Source organism: Esox lucius, chromosome 25 (assembly GCF_011004845.1).
Source record: "Esox lucius isolate fEsoLuc1 chromosome 25, fEsoLuc1.pri, whole genome shotgun sequence".
In the NCBI taxonomy this organism is placed as follows: Eukaryota; Metazoa; Chordata; class Actinopteri; order Esociformes; family Esocidae; genus Esox; species Esox lucius.
The window spans coordinates 22,309,920-22,326,200 of record NC_047593.1 but is presented as its reverse complement, the minus strand read 5'-3'; the positions used below and the strand labels follow the sequence as shown (position 1 = coordinate 22,326,200).

Genomic DNA, 16,281 nt, shown 5'->3' with positions numbered 1-16,281 from the left:
ACACACACATACAGATATACTGTAATACACAAACACACATATACAGATATACTGTAATACACCACACACACACATATACAGATATACTATAATACACACACACACACACACACACACATACAGATATACTATAATACACACACACACATACACACATATACAGATATACTGTAATACACCACACACACATACAGATATACTATAATACACACACACACATACACACATACAGATATACTGTAATACACACACATACACACACACGTATAGATATACTGTAATACACCACACACACATACAGATATAGTATAATACACACACACACACACACACACATACAGATATACTATAATACACACACACACATACACACATACAGATATACTATAATACACACACACATATACAGATATACTATAATACACCACACACATATACAGATATACTGTAATACACCACACACATATACAGATATACTGTAATACACACACACACATATACAGATATACTGTAATACACCACACACATATACAGATATACTGTAATACACACACACATATACACAGATATACTATAATACACACACACACACATACAGATATACTGTAATACACACACACACACACATATACAGATATACTGTAATACACCACACACATATACACCTACACACACACACTTGACACACTGGTGTTTGAAGGATGACAGGCCTAAGATATTAGGTTAAAATAATCTCACTCATCCACTCACCAGCCTCATCCATTAATCTGTCATCCTCCAGCTTAACTATTCATCGGTCATCCCACAGAGTCATCCATTAATCAATAATTCTCCACCCTCATCCCTTCCTTGATCATCCAGCTTCATCCAGTACTCAGTCACACTCCTGCCATCATCTGCAGTGTTATCCATTAATCTATCATTCTCCAGCCTCATACATTCACCATCCTTCAGCTTCATCTAAAAATCTATTATCATCTAGCCTCATCCATTCTTCCATCATCCTGCAGCCTTGTCCCTGCCTCATCCATTCAGCCATCATCCTCCAGCCTCATCAATTAATTTATCATCATCCAGCCACGTCCATTAATATGTGATTATACAGCTTCATCCATTAATCATCTATCATGAGGTCACCTGTGATGGCCCAGCTAAAACAACATGCCATAAACAGACCTTTGCAATGTCACAGGTTAGACCACACATCTTATGCTGATTTCAACAGGTTAGACCACACATCTTAGGCTGATTTCAACAGGTTAGACCACACACCATAGGCTGATTTCAACAGGTTAGACCTAGCCATAGGCTGAATTCTGTAACGTGTCATGTTAGACTTTCAGTCAAACATAGTGATGTCATGCAACATGCCCTGCCCTGCTAACCTTCCGTAGCGAATCACAGCAGGCAGAACCTTAATTCCAGCCTTCTGAAGCCTCTTTAGCCGCTGCTGCTCTTCCTCTTCCTGTTTTAAAACCTCTTCCTGCCTAAGTCCTTCCTCTTCCTCCTTAAGCCCCCCCCCTTCTGGGGCCCATGTGACTGTCTTGGGGTTTCTGGAGCGTGGACCTAAGGGTTTCTTAAAGGTTCCTCCCCCCTCCTTACTCCCCTTTCTCTCCTCTTGGATAGGCAGAGGGACACTGGGGGGGAGGGAAATGAATAGATAACATAATCTATGGATGATGATGGGGTGTGTGTGTGTGTGTGTTTCACTATCCTGATGGGGCATTCTATACAGCAAAACATGAGAAAAGGAACATTAGACCTTCTGGAAACATTTCACCCGATGAGGGAGTTAGGCCATGTTCCAACTAGGGTTAGGTCAAATGGTTAGCATTAGGATTAGAGTTACAATTAGGGTTAGGTCAAACGGTTAGCATTAGAATTAGAGTTACAATTAGGGTTAGGTCAAACGGTTAGCATTAGGATTAGAGTTACAACTAGGGTTAGGGATTAAGGTTAGCATTAGGATTAGAGTTACAACTAGGGTTAGGGATTAAGGTTAGCATTAGGATTAGAGTTACAACTAGGGTTAGGGATTAAGGTTAGCATAAGGATTAGAGTTACAACTAGGGTTAGGGATTAAGGTTAGCATAAGGATTAGAGTTACAACTAGGGTTAGGGATTAAGGTTAGCATAAGGATTAGAGTTACAACTTGGGTTAGGGATTAAGGTTAGCATTAGGATTAGAGTTAAAACTAGGGTTAGGTCAAATGGTTAGCATTAGGATTAGAGTTACAACTAGGGTTAGGGATCAAGGTTAGCATTAGGATTAGAGTTACAACTAGGGTTAGGGATTAAGGTTAGCATTAGGATTAGGGACTGTGGGTTAGGTTAAGGGTTAGATTAGGGCAAGGGTTATGTTAAATAGGATTGTGAATTAGAATGTTTAGGGTCCCCACAAAGACAGTCAAGTGTGTGTGTGTGTGTGTGTGTGTGTGCACCTGCATTGCTCAACATCCTCTGGGCGTGGCCTGCGTCGGGAGGTGGGGACATAAGCAGTGGCATTGCTACGATTGGGTAAAAACTGATTAAAAGGAACAGAGCTTCGTGATTCGCCAACCGCCGTACGTCGAGCTAACATGTCATCCCGATGGACATCTGGCTTCCTGTTGGCCGCTTCACTCTCTGAGTCCCCTGAATAGACAGGAAGGATTACTAAAATACACAGAATAACGGACAGGGAGGAAACTTAGCATTACTAAGATACACAGAATAACTGACAGGGAGGAAACTTAGCATTACTAAGATACACAGAATAACTGACAGGGAGAAACTTAGCATTACTAAGATACACAGAATAACTGACAGGGAGGAAACTTAGCATTACTAAGATACACAGAATAACGGACAGGGAGAAACTTAGCATTACTAAGATACACAGAAAAACGGAAAGGGGGAAACTTAGCATTACTAAAATACAGAATAATATATAGTTCACAGAATAAAACCTGTCATGATAGAACCCTTCCCGTCACTGTTACCATGAGTGATGCCTTCCAGGGAGGGACTTGTTTGGGACTGGGAGCCATAAGAATCCAGGCTGTAAATCAAATCAAACTTTAATTCAAAAATATTCTCAGATGCATTTGAAATATGTATGTGTGCATGTGTTTGTGTGTGCATGTGTTTTTTTGTGTGCATGTGTTTGTATGTGTTTGTGCGTGTCTGTTTGTATGTGTCTGTTTGTGTGTGTTTGTATGTGTTTGTGTGTGTATATGTGTGTTTGTGTGTGTCTGTTTGTGTGTGTTTGTTTGTGTGTCTGTTTGTGTGGGTGTGTTTGTGTGTGTTTCTGTTTGTGTGTGTTTGTGTGTTAGTGTGTGTTTGTGTGTGTTTGTGTATGTATGTGTGTTTGTGTGTGTCTGTTTGTGTGTGTTTGTGTGTTAGTGTGTGTTTGTGTGTGTGTTTGTGTGTTAGTGTGTGTTTGTGTGTGTCGGTGTGTTTGTGTGTGTTTGTGTGTGTATGTGTGTTTGTGTGTGTCTGTGTGTGTATGTGTGTTTGTGTGTGTCTGTGTGTGTGTGTTTGTGTGTAAGTGTGTGTTTGTGTGTGTGTAAGTGTTTGTGTTTGTGTGTGTGTGTGTTTGTGTGTGTCTGTTTGTGTGTGTTTGTGTGTGTATGTGTGTTTGTGTGTGTCTGTGTGAGTGTTACCTGTCTAGAGAGTCATCCCGTGTGTGTTGAGGGGGAGAAAGAGACTCTGAGTCCCAACAGTCGTAACCACTGTCCCTTACACCTGACCCCAACTTGTCCTCCTAAACACACACACACACACACACACACACACATCGTTAGAAGGTTGATGTATATAAGAGACATATTTTACACTGGAACCCAACCTGTCCTCACTCTCCTAAATACACACACACACACACACACACACACACACACACACATCGTTAGAAGGTTGATGTATATAAGAGACATATTTTACACCGGAACCCAACCTGTCCTCACTCTCCTAAACACACACACACACACACACATCGTTAGAAGGTTGATGTATATAAGAGACATATTTTACACCTGACCCCAACCTGTCCTCACTCTCCTAAACACACACACACACACACACACACATCGTTAGAAGGTTGATGTATATAAGAGACATATTTTACACCTGACCCCAACCTGTCCTCACTCTCCTAAACACACACACACACACACACACATCGTTAGAAGGTTGATGTATATAAGAGACACATATTACAGTATAATATACAGATTAATTACACTGAACAAAATTATAAACGCAACACTTGTTTTTGCCCCCATTTATCATGAGCTGAACTGAGATCTAAGACTTTCTCTATGGACACAAAAGGCCTATTTCTCTCAAATATTGTTCACAAAACTGTCTAAATCTGAAAACCAGACAGTATCTGGTGTGACCACATTTTGCCTCACACAGTGCAACACATCTCCTTCGCATAGAGTTGATCAGGTTGATGATTGTGGCCTGTGGAATGTTGGTCCACTCCTCTTCAATGGCTGTGCGAAGTTGCTGGATATTGGAAGGACCTGGAAGACGCTGTCATATACGCCGATCCAGAGCATCCCAAACATGCTCAATGGGTGTCATGTCCGGTGAGTATGCTGGCCATGCAAGAACTGGGATGTTTTCAGCTTCTAGGAATTGTGTACAGATCCTTGCAACATGGGGCCATGCTTTTATCATGCTGCAACATGAGGTGATGGTTGTGGATGAATAACACAACAATGGGCCTCAGGATCTCGTCATGGTATCTTTGTGCATTCAAAATGCCATCAATAAAATGCACCTGTGTTTGTTGTCCATAACACACGCCTGCTCATACCATAACTCCACCACCACCATGATCCACAACGTTGACGTCAGCAAACCGCTCACCCACACGACGCCATACACGCTGTCTGCCATCTGCCCTGTACAGTGAAAACCGGGATTCATCTGTGAAGAGAACTCCTCTTCAAAGTGCCAGACGCCATCGAATGTCAGCATATGCCCACTCAAGTTGGGCCGACGACAAACTGCAGTCAGGTTGAGACCCCGATGAGGACGACGAGCATGCAGATAAGCTTCCCTGAGATGGTTTCTGACAGTTTGTGCAGAAATCCTTTGGTTATGCAAACCGATTGTTGCAGCTCCTGTCTGTATGGCTGGTCTCAGACGATCTTGGAGGTTAAGATGCAGGATGTGGAGGTCCTGGGCTGGTGTGGTTACACACTGTGGTTGTGAGGCTGGTTGGATGTACTGTGAAATTCTCTGAAACGCCTTTGGAGACGGCTTATGGTAGAGAAATGAACATTCAATTCACGGGCAACAGCTCTGGTGGACATTCCTGCAGTCAGTATGCCAGTTGCATGCTCCTTAAAAACTTGCGACATCTGTGGCATTGTGCTGTGTGATGGAACTGCAAATTTTAGAGTGGTCTTTTATTGTGGCCAGTCTAAGGCACACCTGTGCAATAATCATGCTGTCTAATCAGCATCTTGATATGCCACACCTGTAAGGTGGATGGATTATCTCGGCAAAGGAGAAGTGCTCACTAACACAGATTTAGACAGATTTGTGAAAAAGATTTGAGAAAAATAGGCTTTTGTGTAGATAGAGAAAGTCTTACATCTTTGAGTTCAGCTCATGATAAATGGGAGCAAAAACAAAAGTGTTGCGTTTATAATTTTGTTCAGATCAGATTTATTTAAGAACAGAACTGAACAGCTGAAGCGCCTTGTTAGCTCAGGGATTCAAGTCTGAAGGTTGAAGAGGGTTGAGGAGGGTTGAAGGGGGTTTAGGAGGGTTTAAGAGGGTTTAGGAGGGTTTAGGATGGTGTAGGAGGGTTGAAGAGGGTTTAGGAGGGTTTATGAGAGTTTAGGAGGGTTGAAGGGGGTTTAGGAGGGTTTAAGAGGGTTTTTGAGGGTTTAGTAGGGTTTAGGAGGGTTGAAGAGGGTTTAGCAAGCAAGCAAGTTTATTTATATAGCACAATTCATACATCCAAGCAATTCAATGTGCTTTACAAAGAAAAATATATGAAAGTACAATAACATAAAAACAAATAATCAAATGAAAACATCAAAGCAAATGAATACATCATAATAATAAAAAATACAATAATAAAACGTATAAAGATAAAAAATTGGATAAAAACATAGGAAGCTAAACAGTGTGGTTAAGTTTAAGTGCTCAGTCATAGGCACGTGAAAACAGCTCTTTACTAATACATGTTCTTTTATTTTTGTTGCCAAACACATCTCAGTTTTATCTTGGTTAATTGTAGACAATTTTGGTTCATACAGGTATTTATGTGCTCTACACAGTGACACAGTGAGTCTATTTAGCTGTTTTCATATGGTTTGAGAGCCATACATATTTGAGTATCATCGGCATAGCTATGGTAGTTAATGTTGTTGTTCTGTAGAATTTGGCCCAGAGGTAGCATTTAGAGATTGAACAGAAGCGGTCCGAGAACTGATCCCTGGGGAACTCTGCATGTCATAGCCACCCTACCAGATTCATGATTACCGATGGAGACAAAGTAACTCCGGCCATCTAGATAAGATCTGAACCAATCAAGGACTGTCCCGGAGAGTCCTACCCAAGTTTCCAGCCTATCTATAAGTGTTCTATAATCTACAGTGTCAAATGCTGCACTGAGATTAGGAGGGTTTAGGGTGGGTGAAGAGGGTCTAGTAGGGTTTAAGAGGGTTTAGGAGGTTTATCGAGGGTTTAGGAGGTTTGAAGAGGGTTTTGAGGGTTTAGGAGGGTGTATACAGTATGCAACTGTGTGTGTGTTTGTGTGTGTGTGTGTGTGTGTGTAGTTTTACCGTTCTCATGTGTGACAGCAGTTCCTCAAACTCTTTAAGGTTCAGGACAGGACCATTGTACGAGGGACACACACTAACTGCCTTCCCCAACCAAAACACTGTTACTAACACCTGGATAGAGAGACCAGAAAACTGTTATTCACCCCTGGAGAGACCAGAACACTGTTATTCACACCTGGAGACACCAAAACACTGTTACTAACACCTGGAGAGACCAGAACACTGTTATTAACACCTGGAGAGACCAGAACACTGTTATTAACACCTGGAGAGACAAGAACACTGTTACTAACACCTTGATAGAGAGACCAGAACACTGTTATTAACACCTGGAGAGACCAGAACACTGTTATTAACACTTGGAGAGAAAAGAACACTGTTATTTACATCAGGAGAGACCAGAACACTGTTGCCAACATCTGGACAGAGAGACCAGAACACGTTTATTCACCCCTGGAGAGACCAGAACACTGCTATTAACACCTGGAGACACCAAAACACTGTTACTAACACCTGGATAGAGACACCAAAACACTGTTACTAACACCTAGAGACAACAAAACACTGTTACTAACACCTGGAGATACCAAAACACTTTTACTAATATCTGGAAAGACCAAAATACTGTTACTAACACCTGGAGAGACCAGAACACTGTTACTAACACCTAGAGAGAACAGAAGACTGTCACTAACACCTGGAGAGACCAGAGCACTCTCACCAACACCTGGAGGGAGCCCATCAGTATTTATTACTATGGTAAAGAATATTACTGATGTATCGATGTTGCAACTATGGTAATGAATACTATTAATGTAAAATAGAGAGAGAAATGGTGGTAGATAGAGCAAAAGTCAGAAAGTGTAAAAACGAGAGGTTCTTGTAGAGAGCGAGGGAGAGTGGTAAAAGGTGAGGAAGAAACAGCGAGAAAGGGTGAAATGATAGAAAACTACTTACATTCTTCAGTTTCCTACTACAGCCTGAGTCCCTGAAGAGAAAAGAAGAGAGTTGTATCACAAATACAAACAATATCAAAAACACCCAGACACACACAAACAGCACTCTGTTTATATCACAAACACCCAGACACACACAAACAGCACCCTGTTTATATCATAAACACCAATATAAACACAAACAGCACTCTGTTTATATCACAAACACCCAGACACACACAAACAGCACTCTGTTTATATCATAAACACCAATATAAACACAAACAGCACCCTGTTTATATCACAAACACCAATATAAACACAAACAGCACACTGTTTATATCACAAACACTGTGTAAGTGAGAGTATTGCCTGGAGTCAGCTGAGGTGGCCTGCAGATCTCCTGGGTCGAAGAGCTGAGATCCTGTTAGACCCATCTCCTTGCAGCCTCTAAGGAACACTGACAGGTTGTCCTGGGGGAGGATGGGGGAATTATAAATATATAGTTCATTCTGACTTGACAGGCTTATATTATATAATATACAATACTTACCAGACCAGGTAATAATACGAACCGTATACAGTCCTTACCAGACTAATTTATAATATACACTATTGAGCAGACTGGTTGAAAGTAGAAAATATATAATCCTTACCAGACCAGTTGATAATACATAATATATCATCCTTGCCAAACCATTTCATAATACATAATATATAATCCTTACCAGACTAGTTGATAATACATAATATATCATCCTTGCCAAACCATTTCATAATACATAATATATAATCCTTACCAGACTAGTTGATAATACATAATATATAATACCACACAGACCAGTTCATAATACATAATATCTAATACACAGACCAGTTCTTAATGCATAATACAGTTGTGCTCATAAGTTAGCATACCCTGGCAGAAATTGTAAAATGTTGGCATTGATTTAGAAAATATGACTGATCATGCAAAAATACTGTCTTTTATTTTTTGGATAGTGATCATATGAAGCCATTTATTATCGCATGGTTGTTTGGCTCCTTTTTTAATCATAATGAATAACAGAAATCACCCAAATGGCCCTGATCAAAAGTTTACATACCCTTGAATGTTTGGCCTTGTTACAGACACACAGGGTGACACACACAGGTGAAATGGCAATTAAAGGTGAATGTCCCACACCTGTGCCTTTTTTAATTGCAATTAGTGTGTGTATAAACAGTCAATGACTTTGTTAGCTCTCCCTTGGATGCACTGAGCTGGTTAGATACTGAGCCATGTGGAGCAGAAAAGAACTGTCAAAAGACCTGCATAATCAATCAATCAAATGTATTTATAAACCCTTTTTACAACAGCAGTTGTCACAAAGTGCTTTACAGAGACACCCGGCCTTAAACCCCAAGGAGCAAACAACAGTGGTGTTGAATTTCATTGGCTAGGAAAAACTCCCTAAGAAGGCCGAATTTTAGGAAGACACCTAGAGAGGACCCAGGCTCAGAGGGGTGACCAGTCCTCTTCTGGCTGTGCCGGGTGAGATATTAAGAGACCAATTGGAATAATACATTTCTCTGGGCTAAATCCAGTCTATTTGATTTTAGACTAGGTCAGAAGTATGACCAGGTGGACAAGGACAGGGACAGCAACGCCCCCCCCAAACCAGGTACTCCGCAGGTGTGGACCAGGACCTCATCCATCCATCTTCTACCGCTTATCCGGGGCCGGGTCGCGGGGGCAGCAGTCTAAGCAGGGATGCCCAGACTTCCCTCTCCCCAGACACTTCCTCTAGCTCTTCCGGGGGGACACCGAGGCGTTCCCAGGCCAGCCGGGAGACATAGTCCCTCCAGCGTGTCCTAGGTCTTCCCCGGGGTCTCCTCCCGGTGGGATGGGACCGGAACACCTTCCCAGGAAGGCGTTCCGGAGGCATCCGAAAAAGATGCCCAAGCCACCTCAGCTGACCCCTCTCGATGTGGAGGAGCAACGGCTCTACTCTGAGCTCCTCCCGGGTGACCGAGCTTCTCACCCTATCTCTAAGGGATCGCCCAGCCACCCTGCGGAGAAAACTCATTTCGGCCGCCTGTATCCGGGATCTTGTCCTTTCGGTCATGACCCAAAGCTCATGACCATAGGTGAGAGTAGGAACGTAGATTGACTGGTAAATCGAGAGCTTCGCCTTGCGGCTCAGCTCTTTCTTCACCACGACAGACCGATACATCGACTGCATTACTGCAGAAGCTGCACCGATCCGTCTGTCAATCTCCCGTTCCATCCTTCCCTCACTCGTGAACAAGACCCCTAGATACTTAAACTCCTCCACTTGAGGCAGGCACTCTCCACCAACCTGAAGTGGGCAAGCCACCCTTTTCCGACTGAGGACCATGGCCTCGGATTTGGAGGTACTGATTTTCATCCCCACCGCTTCACACTCGGCTGCAAACCGTCCCAGTGCATGCTGAAGGTCCTGGTTAGAAGGGGCCAACACGACAACATCATCTGCAAAGAGCAGAGACGAAATCGTGTGGTCCCCAAACCTGACACCCTCCGGCCCCTGGCTGCGCCTAGAAATTCTGTCCATAAAAATTACAAACAGAACCGGTGACAAAGGGCAGCCCTGCCGGAGTCCAACATGCACTGGGAACAAGTCTGACTTACTGCCGGCAATGCGGACCAAGCTCCTGCTTCGGTTGTATAGGGACCTGACAGCCCTTAGCAAAGGACCCAGGACCCCATATTCCCCAAGCACCCTCCACAAGATGCCGCGAGGGACACAGTCGAATGCCTTCTCCAAATCCACAAAACACATGTGGATTGGTTGGGCAAACTCCCATGAACCCTCCAACACCCCGTAGAGGGTATAGAGCTGGTCCAGTGTTCCACGGCCCGGACGAAAACCACACTGTTCCTCCTGAATCCGAGGTTCTACTATCGGCCGTATTCTCCTCTCCAGAACCCTGGCATAGACTTTCCCGGGGAGGCTGAGAAGTGTGATCCCCCTATAGTTGGAACACACCCTCCGGTCCCCCTTCTTAAAAAGAGGGACCACCACCCCGGTCTGCCATCCCAGAGGCACTGTCCCCGACCGCCACGCGATGTTGCACAGGCGTGTCAACCAAGACAGCCCCACAACATCCAGAGACTTGAGGTACTCAGGGCGGATCTCATCCACCCCCGGTGCCTTGCCACCGAGGAGTTTCTTGACCACCTCTGTGACTTCAGCCCGGGTGATGGACGAGTCCACCACTGAGCCCTCATCCTCTGCTTCCTCAATGGAAGACATGTCAGCGGGATTGAGGAGATCCTCGAAGTACTCCTTCCACCGCCCGACGACATCCTCAGTTGAGGTCAACAGCTGCCCACCTCTACTGTAAACAGCGTTGGTAGGGCACTGTTTCCCTCTCCTGAGGCGCCGGATGGTTTGCCAGAATCTCTTCGAGGCCAGCCGATAGTCCTTCTCCATGGCCTCACCGAACTCCTCCCAGGCCCGAGTTTTTGCCTCCACAACCACCCGGGCTGCAGCCCGCTTGGCCTGTCGGTACCCGTCAGCTGCCTCAGGAGTCCCACAAGCCAACCAGGCCTGATAGGACTCCTTCTTCAGCTTGACGGCATCCCTTACTTCCGGTGTCCACCACCGGGTTCGGGGATTGCCGCCTCGACAGGCACCGGAGACCTTACGGCCACAGCTCCGAGCGGCCGCTTCGACAATGGCGGTGGAGAACATGGTCCACTCGGACTCAATATCTCCAACCTCCCTCGGGATCCAGTCGAAGCTCTGCCGGAGGTGGGAGTTAAAGATCTCTCTGACAGGAGACTCGGCCAGACGTTCCCAGCAGACCCTTACAGTACGCTTGGGCCTGCCGAGTCTGTCCAGCTTCCTCCCCCACCATCGGATCCAACTCACCACCAGGTGGTGATCAGTTGACAGCTCCGCCCCTCTCTTCACCCGAGTGTCCAAGACATACGGCCGCAGGTCAGATGAGACGACAACAAAGTCGATCATCGACCTGCGGCCTAGGGTGTCCTGGTGCCACGTGCACTGATGGACACCCTTATGCTTGAACATGGTGTTCGTTATGGACAAACTGTGACTAGCACAGAAGTCCAATAACTGAACACCACTCGGGTTCAGATCAGGGGGGCCGTTCCTCCCAATCACGCCCCTCCAGGTGTCACTGTCGTTGCCCACGTGGGCGTTGAAGTCCCCCAGTAGAACAATAGAGTCCCCAGTCGGAGCACTTTCCAGCACCCCTCCCAGAGACTCCAAGAAGGTCGGGTACTCTGCACTGCGGTTCGGCCCGTAGGCACAAACAACAGTGAGAGACCTATCCCCGACCCGTAGGCGCAGGGAAACGACCCTCTCGTTCACCGGGGTAAACTCCAACACATGGCGGCAGAGCTGGGGAGCTATGAGCAAACCCACACCAGCCCGCCGCCTCTCACCATGGGCAACTCCAGAGTGGTGAAGAGTCCATCCTCTCTCAAGGAGTGTGGTTCCAGAGCCCAAGCCGTGCGTAGAGGTGATCCCGACTACCTCTAATCGGAACCTCTCAACCTCACGCACTAACTCAGGCACTAACTCCAGGACCTCATGTCCTCCTAAAGTTTAAAACTGGAGGAGACTGAGTAAAGTTAGAAAGTGCATTCCTCATATCCCCCAGCACAATAGTATAGCAGCGTAACACCTTGGTACTGAGACGGGGGGGTCCGGCGACACTGAGACCCCGGACAGGGCCCAACAGGCAGGAAATCAATCCACCCACATTGCCAGGCACCACATTGCATAACAAGGTAATGGAACTTTATAAAGATGGAAAAGGATATAAAAAGATATCCAAAGCCTTGCAAAAGCCAATCAGTACTGTTCAATCACTTATTAAGAAGTGGAAAATTCTGGAATCTCTTGATTCTTTTGATTCAGGAAAGTAAGAAAGATTTCAGCCAAAACTGCCAGAAGAATTGTTCGGGTACAAAGAAAAACCCACAGTTAACCTCAGGAGAAACACAGGCTGCTCTGGAAAAAGACAGTGTGGTTGTTTCAAGGAGTACAATACGACGATACAATAGAAATTAGCTGCATGGCTGAGTTGCCAGAAATAAGTATTTACTGCGCCAATGCCACTGAAAAGCCCAGTTACAATATGCCCAACAACACCTTGACATGCCTCACAGCTTCTGGCACACTGTAATTTGGAGTGACAAGACCAAAATAGAGCTTTATGGTCACAACCATAAGCGCTACAGTATCTCTTGGACTTTCCAGCATGACAATGACCCTAGCACATGGCCAAGGAGAACCTCCAGTGGTTATAGCAGAAAAAAGTGAAGGTTCTGGAGTGGCCATCACAGTCTCCTGACCTTATGTCATTGAGCCACTCTGGGGGAGATCTCAAACGTGCGGTCCATTCAAGACAACCAAAGACTTTGCATGACCTGGAGGCATTTTGCCAAGAAGAATGGGCAGCTATACAACCTGCAAAAATTCAGGGCATCATAGACAACTATTACAAAATACTCCACGCTGTCATTGATACTAAAGGGGTAATACACTATTAAGAACTAAGGGTATGCAGACTTTTCAACAGGGGTCAGTTCATAAGAAATAAAAGAAGTGTGTTTTGCCTGCGCACTTATGTTTTCTTTAAAAATGGTACATACACTCACCTAAAGGATTATTAGGAACACCAAGCTAATACTGTGTTTGACCCCCTTTCGCCTTCAGAACTGCCTTAATTCTACGTGGCATTGATTCAAAGAGGTGCTGAAAGCATTCTTTAGAAATGTTGGCCCATATTGATAGGATAGCATCTTGCAGTTGATGGAGATTTGTGGGATGCACAAGCTCCCGTTCCACCACATCCCAAAGATGCTCTATTGGGTTGAGATCTGGTGACTGTGGGGGCCATTTCAGTACAGTGAACTCATTGTCATGTTCAAGAAACCAATTTGAAATGATTCGAGCTTTGTGACATGGTGCATTATCCTGCTGGAAGTAGCCATCAGAGGATGGGTACATGGTGGTCATAAAGGGATGGACATGGTCAGAAACAATGCTCAGGTAGGCCGTGGCATTTAAACGATGCCCAATTGGCACTAAGGGGCCTAAAGTGTGCCAAGAAAACAGCCCCCACACCATTACACCACCACCACCAGCCTGTACAGTGGTAACAAGGCATGATGGATCCATGTTCTCATTCTGTTTACGCCAAAGTCTGACTCTACCATCTGAATGTTTCAACAGAAGTCGAGACTCGTCAGACCAGGCAACATTCTTCCAGTCTTCAACTGTCCAATTTTGGTGAGCTCATGCAAATTGAAGCCTTTTTCCTATTTGTAGTGGAGATGAGTGGTACCCGTTTGGGTCTTCTGCTGTTGTAGCCCATCCACCTCAATGTTGTGCGTGCTGTGGCTTCACAAATGCTTTGCTGCATACCTCGGTTGTAACGAGTGGTTATTTCAGTCAAAGTTGCTCTTCTATCAGCTTGAGTCAGTCGGCCCATTCTCCTCTGACCTCTAGCATCAACAAGGCATTTTCGTCTACAGGACTGCCGCATACTGGATGTTTTTCCCTTTTCACACCATTCTTTGTAAACCCTAGAAATGGTTATGTGTGAAAATTCCAGTAACTGAGCAGATTGTGAAATACTCAGACCGGCCCGTCTGGCACCAACAACCATGCCACGCTCAAAATTGCTTAAATCACCTTTCTTTCCCATTCTGACATTCAGTTTGGAGTTCAGGAGATTGTCTTGACCAGGACCACACCCCTAAATGAATTGAAGCAACTGCCATGTGATTGGTTGATTAGATAATTGCATTAATGCCTCAGTCGGAAAAGGGTGGCTTGCCCACTTCAGGTTGGTGGAGAGTGCCTGCCTCAAGTGGAGGAGTTTAAGTATCTAGGGGTCTTGTTCACGAGTGAGGGAAGGATGGAACGGGAGATTGACAGACGGATCGGTGCAGCTTCTGCAGTAATGCAGTCGATGTATCGGTCTGTCGTGGTGAAGAAAGAGCTGAGCCGCAAGGCGAAGCTCTCGATTTACCAGTCAATCTACGTTCCTACTCTCACCTATGGTCATGAGCTTTGGGTCATGACCGAAAGGACAAGATCCCGGATACAGGCGGCCGAAATGAGCTTTCTCCGCAGGGTGGCCGGGCGATCCCTTAGAGATAGGGTGAGAAGCTCGGTCACCCGGGAGGAGCTCAGAGTAGAGCCGCTGCTCCTCCACATCGAGAGGGGTCAGCTGAGGTGGCTTGGGCATCTTTTTCGGATGCCTACGGAACGCCTTCCTGGGAGGAGACCCCGGGGAAGACCTAGGACACGCTGGAGGGACTATGTCTCCCGGCTGGCCTGGGAACGCCTCGTTGTCCCCCCGGAAGAGCTAGAGGAAGTGTCTGGGGAGAGGGAAGTCTGGGCATCCCTGCTTATAATATATAGAACTAACCAGTCCAGTATATAATATATAGAACTAACCAGTCCAGTATATAATATATAGAACTAACCAGTCCAGTTTATAATATATAGAACTAACCAGTCCAGTATATAATATATAGAACTAACCAGTCCAGTATATAATATATAGAACTAACCAGTCCAGTATATAATATATAGAACTAACCAGTCCAGTTTATAATATATAGAACTAACCAGTCCAGTTTATAATATATAGAACTAACCAGTCCAGTTTATAATATATAGAACTAACCAGTCCAGTTTATAATATATAGAACTAACCAGTCCAGTTTATAATATATAGAACTAACCAGTCCAGTTTATAATATATAGAACTAACCAGTCCAGCGATGGGTGTCGGCAGCCTGTTGATCTTCTTCACCAGACCAGGTCTGATGGAACACAGCAATCTGGAGGAAACAAATTCACCAATCAACTCCCAGTGTGTGTTGGTGTGTGTGGACAGGAAGTGACATGGGGAAGTGACGTTTTCTGAGAAAATGACATCACAGACTCACTCGCAGAGAAGGATTCCATTCTCAAGGCCACTCCTGAAGTCCTTCTCCCCGAAACTCTTACCTGTCACCTCCTGAGGAGAACACACATCACCATGGTTCTAACAAGGCTCTGTAGGTGGTTCCCATGGTCAGATCATTATACAGTGTTTCACAATGATTGTGGGGAGATCAGGTCCCTCACACACACACATAGACATGGATCACACACACACACACACACATAGACATGGATCACACACACACACACACACACATAGACATGGATCACACACACACACACACACATAGACCTGAATCACACACACACACATAGACATGGATCACACACACACACACACACACATAGACATGGATCACACACACACACACACACACAGACCTGAATCACACACACACACATAGACCTGAATCACACACACACACATAGACCTGAATCACACACACATAAACATGATTCACACACACACACACACACACACACACACATAGACCTGAATCACACACAGACACACATAGACCTGAATCACACACACACACACACACATAGACCTGAAACACACACACACACATAGACCTGAAACACACA

The 16,281-nt window shown here is 45.0% G+C and overlaps 1 long non-coding RNA gene across 1 annotated transcript in view; it reads right to left on the bottom strand.

Moving 5' to 3' along the window:
* LOC105010416 overlaps positions 1–16,281 on the bottom strand; it is a 38,675-nt gene that overhangs the window by 18,285 nt on the left and 4,109 nt on the right. The window contains exons 2-10 of the long non-coding RNA XR_004575502.1: positions 15,696–15,766; positions 15,518–15,587; positions 8,102–8,202; positions 7,752–7,782; positions 6,795–6,905; positions 3,645–3,745; positions 2,949–3,040; positions 2,442–2,634; positions 1,386–1,637 (exon numbers count right to left, since the gene is read on the bottom strand). This is a non-coding gene — a long non-coding RNA (uncharacterized LOC105010416). The remainder of the gene's footprint in view (positions 1–1,385; positions 1,638–2,441; positions 2,635–2,948; positions 3,041–3,644; positions 3,746–6,794; positions 6,906–7,751; positions 7,783–8,101; positions 8,203–15,517; positions 15,588–15,695; positions 15,767–16,281) is intronic.